Here is a 14894-nt window from a genome sequence, read left to right as displayed (position 1 = left end):
AAATCTTTGAAATAAGTAAATATCTTAATGCATTGTGAAATGCTTCTACAAACACATGTTTCAATCGTAAAGTATATGTTGTAATCGCTAATTAATATTAACTCGATATTTTATGATTTAACCTCGTATCTCAAAGAATTCTAGGGGCATTCAGATAGTGAGCTGAAACGAGGTTAAAGAAACTCAACAATTTTATAGAAAATTCTCAAAAAAATTAGGAAGTATTTTAATATCTTGGATATTATACAAATGAAAGTATAATAAATTCATTTGTAAATTTTCCAAACACTTATGCAAACTAATGCTGATAGATAATCATTTTTAATATTCTCACCTCTTAAAAGTAAGTAAGAATCTTAAATATTTACACTTTGGTGTGATGAGGTTTTTTAATAATTTTGATCAATTCACAAGGAATGACGCCTTTTCCTGAAAGAAATTTGAAATATTCTTTATCATCATTGGGTCATATTTCTTGTATTTTATCCAAACCATTTTGTTTTAAATACATAATTGTTTAAAACTGTTACTATAGATGAATCTGAATTTATCTACAGATGAGGAATTTCTTATGGTTACCATTATGAAACTCGTATTCCTAAACATAACTTACTGAATAATTAATATATTTTACATCTGTGTTTGAAATATAATCAACATTTCCATATATTTTACTTTTTTATATACAGATGAGTATGGTTATTATACATGTATGAAGAATGTAATATCTTAAGGATATCTATTTAAGTCACATTTCAAATACTATGACCTGCTCCTCGAAATTTTCCTTTTAAATGGCAGTGATCATTTACTTTCTTTTATTTTTATCACAAAATCCACCAATTTGGCAAATGTTACAAGTGTTAAGATTTTTATATAAAATCTATCTTCTTCATTTAATTTCGTAGGATTTTGGAGTTATTTTTTACCTATGTAATTCGATTATTTATTGAGCACTATAAAAACATTTTCCAGGTACGCTACGAAAAATCGTCTTAATTTTCGCCCTACAACATGTAAGTTTGTTCATGCGGTTCGTAACATGTGTATTACAAAATTCAGAGTAAAAGCATAGAGAAGATGCTTATTAGTCTTAGTCGCTGATGAATGTTTATCATTGTCATTACAAGCAAATATTGTCTGTATTGTGTTTTCAATATCTATATAATTTATATTTGGTTAAGGATATTTCTTTTTATAAGTGGCAATTTTTGTTGTCTAATGTAATAATTGATTTCAAAGTATTTAAAAAAAACTTCCAAATGATCTTTAAAATTTCCATATTTGTAGAAATGTATATATGTATAAACTGGAACAATAATATATATTTAGTAATAGACATTACTTTCAGACAGTCAAATAGAATTTATTCATGCATTAAAATGGCCAAAGCACGTAGTTTATCCAGGTAGTGGGCAGAGTAAATAGTATCAGGTGACTCATGCTCTCTCACCGCCATCTGCAGAAGCTTTGTTAAGTAATGACTGCGGGACGTCCCACGCTGCATGGCAGACATGGGTAATTGTGTTTGATCCTCTGGAGATTGTGACCTATTATACTTACTTTAATTACATTCAAACTCGTTACAGGTTTAGATAGAAAATGTTTTAAATTTGTCTACATTTAAGCTAGATTTAATAAACAACATAGTTACATTGTAGTGAGCATTATTTTTACAGAATTAAAGGTTTAAATTACAAATGAGGTAAAAGTCGTTTTGAAAACTAGTTACTCGGGGTCTCAACAAGTTGTGCAATGGAATCATAATTCTCTAGAGATTATTATAAATACTATGTTAACACAAATGCTGCAAATAAATTTTACTCGACAATCCGGAAATAAATTACATATTTTTAAGCCAATGTACAACTACTTACACAACACAGATAAGTTTTTAAATTTTAAGTTGTATTTTATTTTTTATAAAATTGATTTACAAAGAAAATCAATACATTTACGAGGCATGTGCGCTTGTTGGTCGTCTACTGCAGACCCGTTTGCTAAGAGTAGTCGTGTATTGAGGTCCCTTCCTTCGCGACCTCATAGCGAGACTCCGCCTTCGGCATCTCTGCAGGCCATGGCTTCCTGTGCCTCACAAGAGACGGGCACACCGGTTGTATCTGATGATTTTCAGTCTGAGGAGACACCAGGCAGAAGTCAGGAAATGTCTTTTCCCTTGGTTTCCCCCGATGGTAAGAACATGGAGCATGCGGCGGACATCATCTTTACGGAGGTAAAGAGAATGAAAGACGTTCTTCTCGACATGCGAGCAGATACGTCGAGACAGAAGAGCCTAAGCACGGCAGTCAGGAACGGCATGATCTCTCTGGAGTCGTCTCTAGATCTGATCGATACTTTTTGGTAGGTCTGGAAGATATCGATGGAGAGACTGCAGAGAGAAAGCCACGAAAAAGAGACTTAAGCTCCATCACCATCTATGATGGCAGCAGCCTCTACCACGGATGGGAAACGAACTTCCGAAAGTCCCCCTGAACATCCAAGGGAGGAAAAGCGGCAGAGAGACTCCGGAGAGCCTGCTTCTGTCGACGCGACAGAAGAGAGCGAGTTTCGCCCGGTAGTCTCAAATAAGAAAAAAAGAAAAGCAAGGCCGTATATAAGAGCGGGAAGAGGCAAGACCTACCTCCACCTCCTCCACAAGTAAAGAAGCCGGAGAAACTCCCACGTTCCAGGCCTGGAAGGCAGGTGGTGATTGTCAAGCCTAAAGTTGGCAAGTCATACGCCGAGATTCTTGGTGCAATGAGGGCTGGAGTTACTCCCGAAGAGTTGGGCACCGTGGTACGCCACATAAGGAAGACTGTCACTTGAGGAGTATTACTGAAACTCGCAAAATGCGACGGCAGAAGGAAACTCCAGGTGGCGATACAGAAGGCGGTGAGTGACAGGGGCGATATTCGCCCCATTGTTCCTAAGGCAAAGCTAGATATCCTAAATCTGGACGCCTTGACCACCGAAGCCGACATCTCGGACGCCCTAAGCAGGGAGTTTCCTGTCCTTGGTGGCGAAATTATGGTTTCCCTTTTCAAGCATAACCGGCAAGAACAGAGGAAGGCCGTGGTTGAGCTGCTCGAGAGTGACTCCTTGACAGTATTCCGAAAGGGGAAGATCAAAGTCGGGTGGGTCGTCTGCCGGATTCGGGGCCATGTGGAAGTGGAGAGATGCTTCCGCTGTCTCGGCTACGGTCACACCAGGAGGAACTGCTCCAGATCCGATAGGAGCAGTAACTGCTGGAAATGTGGCAGCGGGAAACACAAGGCGGCAGTTTGCACGGGGGCTCCTTCTTGCGTATTATATACCGGAAAACCTGGAGCAAAGACGGATCATGTTCCAGGATCAGGTGCCTGCGGGGTTTCCAGAAAGCTCTGGACGACAGGAAGACCCGTGCTAAGCCACGAAAATGATCCGGTTGATCCAGGCAAATCTGCAGAGATGTCACACTGCGGACGCAGTCCTTGAACAGCTGGCCTGTGAGACCAAAGCCCAGATAGTGTTCGTCATTGAACCCTTCCGAACCAAAACCAGCTCATCTTGGTTTTGCGATGGACTCGGCACTGCGGCTGTTTGGATCTCAGACAGTCGTGGGGTCCGTGTACTGAGTCATGGTTCCGGTGACGGTTACGCCTGGGTTAAGTTGAACAGCGTTTACAGTGTGTACCTCTCCCCCAATTATTCCGCGCAAGAGTATCTGGAAAGGTTGGAAATGCTGGAAGACAGTGTCCGAAATCTCCCTGGGCGTGTTATATTGGCGGGTGACTTCAACGCCCGTGCGGTCGAATGGGGTATGCCCGTGACTAACGTGAGGGGTAGACATATTTTAGAAATGGTCTCGAGACTCGATTTGGAAGTCGTGAATAGACGGACAAGGCCGACCTTCCGAAGCACTCTCGGTGAGTCAATACCAGATATTACTATGATATTGGCCGATTTGTTCCCTTTAGTAGCGGAATGGTGAGTGATGGACGTCTATACTGCTAGTGACCACGAGTTCATCGCTTTCCATCTTATGGATAATCGGCTACCAGGGAGAGCGAATACTCGAAACACTCTTGGCTGGAATCTGGCTAAGCTGGACAGGGGAAAACTCGTCGAACAGCTAGATCGTAGTATCGAGGCTTGTGTTCCGAGGTTTCCCGAGTCCATTGTAACAGTTGAGGTTGAGGCTTATATCGACTCTTCCATGACACTGATATAACACGCTTGCAATTCGTCAATGCCTCGGAAACGGAATGACGGACGAAATCGTCGAGCGCAGGAGAACTGCAATAATGTTCAGACGTAGAGCGCAGCGAGCTCGAAACCGGCCTGAAGCTATAATTAGGTCGGCAGAGCATGAGGCTGCTAAGAAAGCTCTGGGTGCAGCAATTCGTCTGAGCAAGGCGCGATGTTGGCGTGAGCTCTGCCAGGAGCTGGACTCGGACCCTTGGGGAAGAGGATACAAACTTGTGAGGAAAAAGCTCGGAGGAATAGGGAACAGCACAGAAATGCCTGCTGGAATCATTTCGGCGATCGTGGAAGCTCTCTTCCCAAGTCACCCTGATAGGCGGGAGGAAAGAGTAACGAGACCGGTTCCAGACGTTCCCATTTTTACGGAGCAGGAGCTTGTAGCGGCGGTGTCTACCATGCGCAACAAGAAGGCTCCAGGACCAGATGGCATTACAGCTGAGGTTTTAAAGGTTGTGGCGGCGAGTTATCCGCTCTTGCTGCTGAATATGTTAATTGCATGTTCGGTAGCGGGTGTGTTCCCATCGCGCTGGAAGGTTACTTGGTTGGCGCTGATCAGCAAAGGCAAAGGTGACCCGAACTCCCCGTCAACATATAGGCCACTTTGTATGCTCTACACTGCGGGGAAGCTTTTTGAAAGGTTGCTGAAACCCAGATTGCAGTCGTCCATCGAAGCCACAGGAGTTCTCTCTCCCAGGTAGCACGGCTTTCGAAAACGACAATCAACTCCGAACGCCATTACAGAGGTGATCAGGGCCGGCCAGTAAGCCGAAACAGCTCGTCACCAGACTCGGCCGATTGTGCTGTTGGTCACCTTTGATGTAAAGAACGCGTTTAACTCTGCTCGGTGGGAGGACATGCTAGAGGCGTTGCAGCGGGACTTCAGCTTGCCCGACTATCTCCTGGTCGTTGTGCAGGACTACCTGAAGAATCTTCGGCTGTTGTATGAAACCAAAGACGGAAGGAGAACGAAAGAGTTCACTGCCGGTGCGGCTCAAGGGTCTATTCTCGGCCCAGACCTATGGAATGTTTCATACGATGGTTTGCTTCTCCTCGAGATACCCCACGACGTCTTCCTCGTGGGTTATGCTGATGACGTGGCTGCAGTCATCATGGCGAGGACTCCGGACTTGGCACAGTTACGCCTTAATCAGGTAATGATTCGGGTCAATGCCTGGATGACGAGCTATTGACTTAAGCCAGTGGTCGCCAAGACCGAAATCGTTATGCTCACTCGAAGGAGAATCCCCACTCTGATCTCTATGAATGAGGGGGGTTTCGAGGTTCGGACAAGGACCGCGGCGAAGTACCTGTGTGTGTTACTCGACTGCCGTCTTCGGTATTGGGAGCACATTCAGGCAGTGTGTGACAAAGCCTCTAAGGTGGTTACGTCTCTCGGCAGGCTGATGGGCATTGTTTAATAATAATCGAAATGCAGTTTGTGGCGTTTGCCACTTTATTTTGTTGGTCTTTGGACGGACCGGGAGCTGTTTCCTTACAGCTGGTCGAGCCATCTGTTTTACCAGATGGTTGTTCTCTTTCTAGATGTTTCTGTGGCTTTCTGGCTTTTTGATTGGTTCTAGTTTTTTCAGGTTTTCTAGATGTCTGGAATTAGGTTTCTTGTCTCTCTTCTCTTCTGACTTCGATAGGGCAAGGACGTCTTGGAGTTTTCTGTGGTCGGAGTTACAAAATCAAAGCTGGCTGCCCGCTCCCTCTACGAACCGGCACGGTGTTTTGGTGTTAATATCGTATGCCTACCTTCCAATCAACGTTTCACGACCTCGTTTAATATTTAGGACCCAGTCTTTCCAAATTCAGTTTTCGAATATCGTCGCAAATTGGTAGCAGAGCGTGGTTTGAAATGGAAGGCTAGGCTTGCCGGTGGGAGCGGAGGAATTCTACACAGCTATGAGAGCTAAGTCCTAGTTTTAAGTTTTTTTTTAAAGGGGTAGACGTTTTTCTAAATTTTTTTAGTTTTCTAAATTTTCCTTACACTGCCTTTTTTACTCACAATGCTAAACTTTTTCGAAGTAGCTTGTTTTTAATGTGCAAGTCTGAGCCAAGCAGTTCTTGCAACCAACTGCTACCTAAGCCTAGTTGTGTAATAATTGAACATGTGAGTGGCAGTATTTCTTAAACTTTAGTAACTTATTCTCACTAATTATTTAGGCATAGGTATTTGGTTGATTTTTTCTAGCTTAAAATTTTACTTTAAACCAATTTTAATAAATTTTTTTTTTCTCTCACCAAGTTAACTCTTAACCTAACTTTTACTTTCACCTACAGTGTAGCCTGTTGCCTTAAACATACCTGGTACTTAATTACTTGTGCTTTCTAAACTTTAATTAGCACCTTTTAGTATTTTAATTTAAACTTTGGCTCAGATCTGTGCAAGTAAAGTCGAAGGATTTCATAGATGCTGTTGGTGACTGCGTATTGTACTGCCGCCTATGTATAGCCTACCTTTTGTTTTTAAAGTTCTTAGCTTTCTGGTTAATATTTGAAACCCCCATTCAGTTTCACCAGATTATTTACTTTGGGTTGGCTTATAATTAAAAGTGTTCTTTTTTATATAACTTGCTTTCCTTCTGATATTTCATCTCTACTTCTGATTTAATTAAAATTTTTTAACCTTTCCACACCTACCCTTAGTTCCAAATGCAATTAATTGTTGTTATTCTAGGATTTAATTAATTATTTAGTTATTTATTTATTCTTCCAGCGGATTTACTCCACTTGTACATGTTTTAAGTTGATAAGAGTTTAAATTTTTAATAGCTCTAATTTGATGATTTTGTCTACTGCGTTGAATTTATTCGAGTCTTACACAATTTTGTTAATTAATCTTAGTCTATACACAAGGTAAGTGAAGTGTTACTGTTAAATTTATCTGATAATTTTTCTACTTAGAAACATGTCAAACTTTTATGTAGGCCTATGCTATTTGATTGTTCGGGGCAGTTCAAGCTTAAGGGGTTGATTTAGTCTAACAGTTTGCAATTTTTTTTCTAAAACCTTCTTCAAAACTTTAATGTTATTGTAAAAATAATAAGTCTTTCATAGTCTATTATTAAAAGCCCTTTGATTCTTTTGACTAGTGCCTGTTTAAATTAAAACAGTTAAAGTTAATTTGGAGTACACCTTTAGTTTCAACTAGTATTGAAAGTAACATAGGCCTAGGCTTGTTTTGTAATTTTTTATGAAGTTGCAGCTTGGGGTTGGATTTGACGTGCTGACATACATATAAGTGATTTAATTACTTACAAACTAAACCTTCTTTCCAAAATGTTGAAACATCCTTTCTTTTACAAACTTTTAAAACTATAGTTTGCCACCTTGAGGGTTCACTATTTTATAATATACCAAACCCTAGTGGACTCTTTGGATTGATTGATATGTCAGCTTGCTTGATTCAGCTTCGGGTGTTTAACTTACCTAAATTTCAGTTTAGCCTAATTTAAGCCTTAAGTGGTTAAATAATTTTTTTTTCCTTTGGTCTTTAATTTCTTAATTTTTAATTTTTCACTGGGGTTTTTTTTTGGATTCTTGGCCTCAAAAGAGTTTTTTTTTTGGGGGTGTTCTAAATTATTTACAGTTTTAAGGGAGAGTTTACTATTTGGGCTTGTGTCTTATTCACTTGGGACTTGTTGAACTTTATGTAGTAGTTACCGGTAGCGCTACTTTACGACTCGCTCCACATATATATTTTTTTTTGCTCTTCTACGGTACAGTTGCTCTTGCTTTTGATTAATTTTTGTTTACTTTGTTTCCCTCTCTTATTCTTTTAGGTTTTGAAAGGTGTTGTTGGGTTTTTTTTGTATACTTTGAACTTTCTCAACCTTTTGAGAGGAAACAAATTGAGTCTACCCCCCGACTGATGGCAGCCGACATTTTTTGCTCTGAAAGCCAAACTTTTGATTTTTTTTCTGCCTACACCTATTAGTGATACTGGAAGTTGGTTTCATGGTAATAATAAGGCAATGTACTTTATGCTTTTATTTATTTGTAATACTATAAATTTATAATAGTTTTTTTTACAACTTGTACTTTTTCACACACCACAGTAAAATTTGCTCTAATGATTTTTTGAATACTTTTTGCTGTGACTTTGAGGTGTCCCAAGTCAGGGAAACTTATTAGGTCGGCCCATGTTTCCCACCTGAAGAAATAATTTGGGCCTATCTAAGACCAAAGCGCCGCTGCCGGGACGTTTATAGGGATGGTTTAGGGCAAAGTGATGTTAGTTTAGTTTTTTCTGTCTCCTTCTTCTTCTTATTCTTCTCTTCCTTACACCACATTAACACTCTGATACTTTTACTCCTCTTCTTTTACAGTACATATACACGGGGGGATCAGGGTTAGCATTGGCTGTTTAGCATTGAGAATTTTTTTTTGCTTCAGCAATTTTTCTAGGCTGTACATTGGGAGCGAACTTTATGTTTATTTATTTTTAACATTCCCTAATGCAGTCGCGCAGCCTGCTATCCTTGGTTCGGCCAACCCATTACATTTTACAACACAAGCTTACATTTTCTTTCCCTTTTCCTTTTCTTTGTCTTTCTCTTGCTTAGTAGGGTCAGTCTTTTGGCAGTAGGTGGAATTCTTTGTTATTCAGCTAAGTTAGCAGCGATGGATAGGTTTAGTTTTTATTGTTGAAAATATTTTTGAAGATTGTAGTTTGTCTATATATTTTTTGTAGTTAGTTGTTGTTGTTATCTCTTTGTGTCTTTAAGACTTTATAATTTTGTCTCTGAAGCTGCTAAATGTTCCAGCAGCTATCTTATTTATTTGCTGTTTAGTGTTTATATTGGAAGTGTTTTTTTTTACTGTTGTTACTGTTATCCTTTGAAGGCCTTTTTTATTGTTATTGTTTTAGAGGTTTATTGATTGTTAACCTAATTTTGTTGGGTTTTGGCCCAGTTAGTTTTTTTTTGGGTCTCTTTTCCGTAGGTTTCAGGGTTTTTTTTTTGCCTTTCCTGGCCAACACTTAGAAACTAGTTGTTTTTTTGTTTTTAAAGTTCCTAATTAAACCACTTTACCACGACCAAATGATTTCCTTACTCCGTTAAGCTCTTCCCGTAGCTCTACAGTTTTTCTTTCTCGCCTTTTAAGAGCCTGAATTTATTTGCTCCAAGTCTCTAAATTTAAAAAACTAGTATGGAAAAATAAAACTTTATTTTGTCTTTTCCCACTGGCCACCAATTTTTTTTTCTCAGCCGTCCCGTAGGGGGAGGAGAGTACTGGCCCACTTTTGCTAAATTTTGCCAGTACCAGGTTTTTACCTAATTAGCCTTTACAACACGAACTTGGGTCTGTTGATATTATGATGGGTGTAATTTTCTCATATTTTTAATTTTCGCTTTGGAATGGTCTCTTCATCCCTTCTGTTCCTCCCATCTTTGAAGAAAAAAAAAAAAAAATACAGACCTTATGTCTGGAGTTATACTCTCCCGGTGGTCCAAGGAGTTCCGCCAGCCGTTCGGGGTTTCCATTCGGGTGCTTAAGTGGCCCTTGGGTTCCGGGGTGGAGATACCCGGATGGTGGAGACTTTAGGAAGTGCTTTGGCTAATAAGCTTTGGCTAATAAGTGTACACTTATTTAATTTCCTTCCCAACCTTACTGGAACACCCTCTTGTAGCCTTTTGACCACCAAGCGTATTAGTGATGTAGAAACAAACGAAAAAACCCATCCTTGTGTCAACACTTCAGACCTTTATTTATTGGTAGCTACCACAGAAAGTAGTTAATTTTGTTCAAGTTTTTTTTTACTACTACTAGGCTTTTCCTCAAGCCTCTTTAAACTAAAAAGATTTAATCTTGAGTAGTGTGGTCAGTCGGAATGGATTCTAGCCGTTACGCTTTTGGAGCGCCTCGCGAGCGTGCAGGATATCCATACTAGAGCTATTTCTAGCTGTTTGCTAACGACAGCAGTACCAGTTGTAGTCTCTAATCTTTCCGTCCTTGTCTTCCTACCTTATCCTTTTGAGTTTTTTTCTTTTCTCTCCCGGGGTAGAGGGGGAGGATGTGGCGTTTGCCACTTTATTTTGTTGGTCTTTGGACGGACCGGGAGCTGTTTCCTTACAGCTGGTCGAGCCATCTGTTTTACCAGATGGTTGTTCTCTTTCTAGATGTTTCTGTGGCTTTCTGGCTTTTTGATTGGTTCTAGTTTTTTCAGGTTTTCTAGATGTCTGGAATTAGGTTTCTTGTCTCTCTTCTCTTCTGACTTCGATAGGGCAAGGACGTCTTGGAGTTTTCTGTGGTCGGAGTTACAAAATCAAAGCTGGCTGCCCGCTCCCTCTACGAACCGGCACGGTGTTTTGGTGTTAATATCGTATGCCTACCTTCCAATCAACGTTTCACGACCTCGTTTAATATTTAGGACCCAGTCTTTCCAAATTCAGTTTTCGAATATCGTCGCAAGTTTTTTGTTTTATTAATTTCTAAGTTGGTAACGCACGAATAACAGCTGATCAACAATGGTATTCTGTACTGTTACGTTAGAACTGTGTATTAGTGGTGTTTTGCAAGCTACAACAGGAGATCAGGTTCTGTGAATCGTGTTATTAAATGCAATTTTTCTGTGAGTTATAATTCGATTGTTTATTCAGCGGAAAATGCCTAACTTATTTACATCAGATAAATACGTTGATATGGTTTTTATTTTGGGTTACTGTAATGGTAATGCTAGAGCTGCTGTAGAAGAATATGAACTACGTTACCCTAATAGGAGGATTCCAGATAACAGAACAATTTCAGGAAATTTTCGTACTCTTCGGGAAACAGGATCACTACCAAGTACTAGAACCAATTATGAACGAGCTGTCCAACTTGATGATGATATTGTTATTAATGCTGTTCATCGCAGTCCAGGTGTAAGTACACGACGTATTTCTAGGCGGATAGGAGATATTACATAAAATATATATTATAGAAACACTTTATACTATAGAAGAATTTACAACTGCGTAAATCATACGGAGTATAACTTTATGGTTATTATTTTAGGATGTCTGTATTTCCAGCCTCGTCGGATGAATATTGTACGGATCAATCAGTGAACGTTCTCCCAGCTATGAATAGTGCAGTGATAATGCATTCTTGTGTGCTACGATACGTTACAAGGCCTTCATACTTATTAATACACAAATCTAACGAATTAATTAAAATATTTATTGAAAGTCCTGTTTGTATTTTATTTGTTTTAACCTATATCTTACTAGAGTATAATTCCTGCAGTTTTAAACCATCTCACAAATTCTATTTAGGTTTTTATCAGTATTGTTTCGTAGATTGGTATAGGATTTTCTACACATTTCGGTGATAGTTAAAAGAAAAGTGTAAGTTTAATTCCATTACTATACCTTTAACATTGGTGACCAAACATGTCTACGTTGTGATTTTTACTGTAGTAGTGTGTTAATGTAAGTGTATAATGTAGCTATTCATGCAAAATTAATGGCATATATTTATTTTTTAAATCGTATTTAATTGTATAAACATACTTTTAGGAAACTATGTCACGATTGAAGTTTAAGGTTGAAGCACATAAAAATATTTAGGAAAGTTTGGTAACTAACTGTAAGGTATCGTTCTCTGAATGTTCAAGCAAGTACAAACAGTAAGATGATTACACAATCCTCACATAGATTAAGTATACAAATATAGTGAGATCTGCCAACGTCCAATCTTTCTCATTCTGAATATTAACGATGAAAAAATGACAGTTTTGCTGTTTCTACTTTATTTTAATGGAGACAATATCATAATCTGTAGGGTAAATTATTACAGAAAACTGCCCAATAAAGTCACTATGGACGATGTGTTTTGTATGCTCTACATCTGGAAAAAATTATTATTCATAAATAAGAATATATGGAATGTTTTTATTAAATCATTATAATACTTAATAATAAATTGCTAGTTAATATAGTAATATTTATATCACACCCCTAAATATTGTTACGTATCTGAGATAAAATGTAAAAATTGTAACCAAAATATTTGTTTCTTTTAAAAATACATAAGAATAATTAAGGTGTATAAAACTATAACTGTCCTAATAAACCTGCCTTATTAACGCTCTTAACTCCAATGGCATACAATAAAGCACAGTATTTGAGATCATCATTAAGTCAGTCATCAGGTCACCAGAGGATTAGCTCGTAACATCTCAGTGTAGCCGTATGGATACGTGTATGAATTGACTATATGCGCAGAGAGTTCATTTCTTACTTTATTATCTGAGTTGATGCGGATTGAAATTAGCCTGTATATCAATTACTAAATCGGAGCACATTAATGTATCTATATCAATAAAGGGATACGTTATATACTAGCCGAACATATTTATTTGTCACATTTATATTGTAACGACCCTTATTCGTCCCCGTCCTTAATCCTCACCCTTTCAAATAGAAAACCTGTTTACCAAAGTGCAGTTTCCCTTATTGCCATTGGCCTTTTTATTTTCCGCCTTCTGCTATTACCGACATCCTGTTGTTCTTAACTTATCTTATCTTAGCGTCTCCTCCCACAGCCCTACGTCTAGCCCTACACCCTTCGTTTTCTTTCCGCCAATAAATCCTTATTTCCGCTACACCTAAAACATCTCCTCTACTCCCCTCCTATCCGTAAACAACCAGCGTCGTCCTAATTTCCCCTGCGTCGTGCCCTAGTTCCACGTACCTCTTTTACTCTGACCTTTGCCCGCACCCTAGCGGTTATCCATGTTTCCGCTTACCATTATACGTTTCCTATCCTCGTGTCCTACTAATCCGCTTTGGGCGTCGCCTTCAGGTAGTCGGCGTCGTCCTATACACACTTCCTCTTATAATTCCTGTGCCCTTCGCTTTCCGACTTTACAATAAGCCCGGTCCTATTATCCAACGATCAGTCCGGTTTCTCCGTCACTTGACCCTACCCTGCGCCGCCGATGAAACTTCCCGTTACCTTATCGCCTTCCGCGTCTTTCCCCATAAACCTTACTCTCTCCTAAACACTCCTACATACACACCTATTTCCTACCTCCCATTCGTCCGGCAGCGCCACTTTATACAAGTCGGCACATTTTTCCGTATACCGACGGACCCCTAACGAACCCATCCCTGCAATAAAGAATACGATCGAGTATTCAGAAACAGCAGCGTCGCCATTTCAAACAGGTTGGGACAAGCAGATCATATAACCCTACGGAGAGATGTTGCCGGCACCGCTGCTGGAGTAGACTGACAATATTGGGGGTTCTGCGCATGCACCAACCTAGCTGCTATATAAAGGAACCGATCACCAGCACAGCTCTCATTCGTTCCTGGGAGTTCACCACGGGTACAACGCTCAGTAGATCCTGGGAGACCACCACAGGAAGCTCTCCGAGACCGACCACGCTTCAGTACACCCTCAGGTAAGATAATCGCCCTGCGCTAGAGCAATCCAAGCGGAACCTATCGCCCTGCGCTAGAACAATCCAAGCGGAACCTTCTGCCCTGTGCTAGAGAAATCCAAGCGCCTCTTCGTGTTTTCCCACTAGAGTAATCCAAGCGGAACCTTTCGTCCTGCGCTAGAGGAATCCGATCGCCTCTATCCTCTCGCCCGCTAGAGCAATTCAAGAGGAACCTTTCGCCCTGCGCTAGAGAAATCCAAGCGCCTCTTCGTCTTTCCCCGCTAGAGCGATCCAAGAGGAACTTTTCGCTCTGCACTAGAGAAATCCAAGCGCCTCTTCGTCTTTCCCCGCTAGAGCGATCCAAGCGGAACCTTTCGTCCTGCGCTAGAGGAATCCGACCACCTCTATCCTCTCACCCGCTAGAGCAATCCAAGCGGAACCTTTCGCCCTGCGCTAGAGAAATCCAAGCGCCTCTTCGTCTTTCCCCGCTAGAGCGATCCAATCGGAACCTTTCGTCCTGCGCTAGAGGAATCCGACCGCCTCTATCCTCTCGCCCGCTAGAGCAATCCAAGCGGAACCTTTCGCCCTGCGCTAGAGAAATCCAAGCGAATCTTCGTCTTTCCCCGCTAGAGCGATCCAAGCGGAACCTTTCTTCCTGCACTAGAGAAATCCAAGCGCCTCTTCGTCTTTCCCCGCTAGAGCGATCCAAGAGGAACTTTTCGCTCTGCACTAGAGAAATCCAAGCGCCTCTTCGTCTTTCCCCGCTAGAGCGATCCAAGCGGAACCTTTCGTCCTGCGATAGAAGAATCCGACCACCTCTATCCTCTCGCCCGCTAGAGCAATCCAAGCGCCTCTTCGTCTTTCCCCGCTAGAGCGATCCAAGCGGAACCTTTCGTCCTGCGATAGAGGAATCCGACTACCTCTATCCTCTCGCCCGCTAGAGCAATCCAAGCGGAACCTTTCGCCCTGCGCTAGAGAAATCAAAGCGCCTCGTCGTCTTTCCCCGCTAGAGCGATCCAAGCGGAACCTTTCGCCCTGCGCTAGAGAAATCCAAGCGCCTCTTCGTCTTTCTCCGCTAGAGCTATCCAAGCGGCAACTTTCGTCCGGCTCTAGAGAAATTGGAGCGCCTCGATTCTCTCGCCCGCTAGAACGATCCAAGCGGAACCTTTCGTCCTGCGCTAGAGAAATCCGAGCGCCTCTATCCTCTCGCCCGCTAGAGCAATCCAAGCGGAACCTTTCGCCCTGCGCTAGAGTAATCCCAGCGCCTCTTTCTCTG

Source organism: Homalodisca vitripennis, chromosome 7, assembly GCF_021130785.1.
Source record: "Homalodisca vitripennis isolate AUS2020 chromosome 7, UT_GWSS_2.1, whole genome shotgun sequence".
Lineage (NCBI taxonomy): Eukaryota > Metazoa > Arthropoda > Insecta > Hemiptera > Cicadellidae > Homalodisca > Homalodisca vitripennis.
The sequence above is the reverse complement of the archived record's forward strand: the minus strand, read 5'-3'. Positions refer to the sequence as shown.